The 3,185-nt window shown below is 50.0% G+C and overlaps 1 long non-coding RNA gene across 1 annotated transcript; it reads left to right on the top strand.

Annotated features, from left to right (window-relative positions):
- Window positions 1–658: 658 nt before the first annotated feature.
- Window positions 659–2,503, top strand: LOC131108653 (uncharacterized). The gene is made up of 2 exons (XR_009120497.1): window positions 659–842; window positions 2,123–2,503. It is a non-coding gene; the product is annotated as an uncharacterized LOC131108653 (long non-coding RNA).
- The last annotated feature ends 682 nt before the right edge of the window (window positions 2,504–3,185 follow it).

Below are 3,185 nucleotides of genomic sequence, written 5' to 3'. Positions count from 1 at the left end.
TGCATGCGAGGGCCCTGGCATTCATTCATGCGTGCACCACAGCAGCAGCAGCGGCAGCAGCGGCGGCGGCAGCCATTGTTTCAGCGTGGAACAATGGCCCCACATGCCCTAACTGGAGGGCGGTGGGGCGAGCGGTGGGGCGAGCGGTGGGGGTAGGGGCGGGAGGCGACAGCCCCCACATATTCTCCTCCTTTTTGCCAATGATGTGTTGCATCATTGCGACGAGAATCTAGCGGTAGAAATCAATAAGGAGGCCGTTTGGACATGCATGGATAAATGTATAGGGATAGCTTGGCTGGGGGGGGGGGTGACATCTTGGGTGGGGGGGTCCTGCGTAACTGATGCATGGGAGACAATCAGGAACCGGAAGTGAAGTGCAAAAATGTATGGAATAATTAAGCAGAATAAATGCACATGATGCGTTCAAGCGCAGAACAAAGATGGTAAATGACATGTATTCATGTGCTATAGATGCAGGTGAAATGCATGTGTGTGTATATGTAGCATAAAATGGGGGGAGGGGGGAGCGAGAGAGAGAGAGAGAGAGAGCGGGGGGAAGGGAGGGAGAGAGAGAGGGGGAGAGAGAGAGAGAGAGAGCACCCAGTCATTGTGATGCACACAACGACCTGCCCTCTTTTAGAAAAAAGGCAGCGGGCGGGCAGCAGCCATGCTCTGCAGAGGCAGGCTCTCTCTCATTGGGAGCTTCGGCACCGAACGGAGCTCTTCATCATCTTCCTCCTCCTCCCTGTCATCCGGAAGCGGGAATACTAGCATGCACGGACTGGGAAGGTGCATGGGAAGAAGCTGCGAACGGATTAAAGAGTGAAACCGGACGTCACGGGGTGAGTATTAGCATCTTCATCGCGCGACACGGCACGGTGCTGACGTTTCCCCCTCATATCGGTGCTCCTGAACGCAACACTTGCTATTGTTATTGCGGATGTACGGCAGGACAGAGACTGCGCATAAAAAAAAAAGACGCAAAGGTGATCTTGTCATCAGGGGGTGTTGGGTGATGGTGCACCTGCCGGGGGCTCGCAGATCGGGGAGCCGGCTCGAGGTGAAGGCAAGCCGGCTGTACGCGATATGACGAGGTGCCCCCCCTCCAACACCCCCTAAGTGGATGGGGAAGGTTTCCGTCTTAAAATGGCGTTGCCCTTTGTTTGTGCACCCCCCCTCCTCCTCTCCTCCTCTCCTCCTCATCCACCACCTCTTTTTATTCTCCACACACACGCGCGCACACGCACGGTGCCGTCACCATAACTACCAGCCTGCAATGCTTTTTATGTTTGTCACATTGCTCCCAATATGAGTGCGGAGGGAGGGGTGCTGCATTCATGCTACGTATCGTGACCTACTTGGATTTTAGCCACTTTTATGGAAATTAATATGACACCCAGATGAGCGAGTCATATTTGCTACAAATCTTCCAGAAAAATCTACGTCATTGGCGTCCACTCCATCATTTAAAAAAAAAGGCATTAAACAGCAGGGATGAGGATGCGAGCCTGCACATGCGCACTGAGGGGGTGTCAGGTCTTTATGTTCCTTTTCATTGTGGGAAGGGAGCAATGTTGCGTAACAGCAGCCTATCAAGATTTTGGAGCTTTGCAGTTTTGGCATTTCCTCTGCCGGGCTCGTGCACGCACGCACACGCACACACACACACACACACACACACACACACACACACACACACGGATGATACATGCACGCCAGGCAGCTCCAAACGTCGTCATTTTGACTTTCAAGGACACGGGGTGGGGGTGTGGGGGGGGTGTTGGATGAAGAGGACGCTGGGTAATATAGAGGAACATCTGTTTGCCTAGTGACGTCATCACCCCTCCCCCCCCCCCCGCCCCCCCTCCATCATCCCAATCCTCTTGTGCTGAAGGCAGATGCCTCATTTGTTTGGCTGGAGCTCCATTAATCCCAAAGTCAGGAGGTGTAGCGGGACCAGGAGAGCAGACGGGCTCGGGTTCTCGCTCGGTCCCGGTTGCAGATCTGGTTTTTCGTGTTCCCGGACCGTGAAGTGGACACTTTCGGTCTCAAGGACACCATGGGAATGTCTTGGGAAAGGAGGTCAAAGGGGAATAACGTGTCTTTTTTTTGGTCTGTTTAGGTGCACCAACACCAGGGGAGGACTTTCATGCACTTTGGACCACGCACCCACCCGTGGACCTTTTTTCTGTGTGACATTGAATGACTTGTCATGTGGACGTTTCCTACCAAATACTCCTGGCTTACACTCATGCTTGGGGAGGGGGTGGGAAGGAGCGTTTCAAGTTTGATAAAAAAATAATTAAATTAAATGCTTTTTATGGGAACAGACTGCAGAATGCCATGACACACACACACACACACACACACACACACACATCCGGCTTGCGGGTTGTGTCTCTCCGTGTTCACAGCGGACCTTGATTTAATGTCTTACAATTAAGGCACGCGGTGAATGCCAAGAGATGATCCTCCTGGTCTTCAAAAACTGGAATCTTTTTTTTTTTTTAAAGAAAAAAATGAAATTTCCCCATGTCTTGTATGTTTTCTTTAAATGAAATAAAAATGTAAATTAAAAAAAACTGTGTGCATATATATATGTGTGTGTGTGTAGTCGAGGAGAGCTGTCCACGGTGTGTGGTGCTGAACTCCAGCCTTTTGTTTCCCTCGATGCTTCCACAAGAATGCATCAAAATGTTTCTGCCTTCCAGCGACTGACTGAAGGAAGAAGCAAGCATCGTTACACGGATGAGGACAAAGTGCCAGCAAAAGGAAGGAAGGAAGGAAGGAAGCAAGGAAGCATGCAATAAGCTTAAAAGGTGCAGCGCCGCACCGCAGAATGATTCATTCCGTGCTCCGGTCTTCATTTCCATGAGCACTCAGTCAGCCGGAATGGACTGGAAATGAAGTGCACCATTGTGGTTTAACAAATCCTTGCATTTTATAGGAAAAAAAAACATGATTTAATTATTAAAGAGGGGGTTAAAAAAAAACAGGATGTTCTGGTATTTGCACGGATGCTATATGACTGTCTCATGGCGCCCTCCTGTGGCTAGAACAGGAACTGAGTAATTCAGTGTTGGCATGCAAGAATAAAAAAAATGCTTGGTGACGTCATACTAAGACTAAAAGGACGAGTTTTATTTGACTCACTTTGACTCTCCAGGCTATAATACTCATGTACA

This window comes from Doryrhamphus excisus, chromosome 21, assembly GCF_030265055.1.
Source record: "Doryrhamphus excisus isolate RoL2022-K1 chromosome 21, RoL_Dexc_1.0, whole genome shotgun sequence".
Lineage (NCBI taxonomy): Eukaryota > Metazoa > Chordata > Actinopteri > Syngnathiformes > Syngnathidae > Doryrhamphus > Doryrhamphus excisus.
This window is presented reverse-complemented; position numbering and strand designations above follow the sequence as displayed.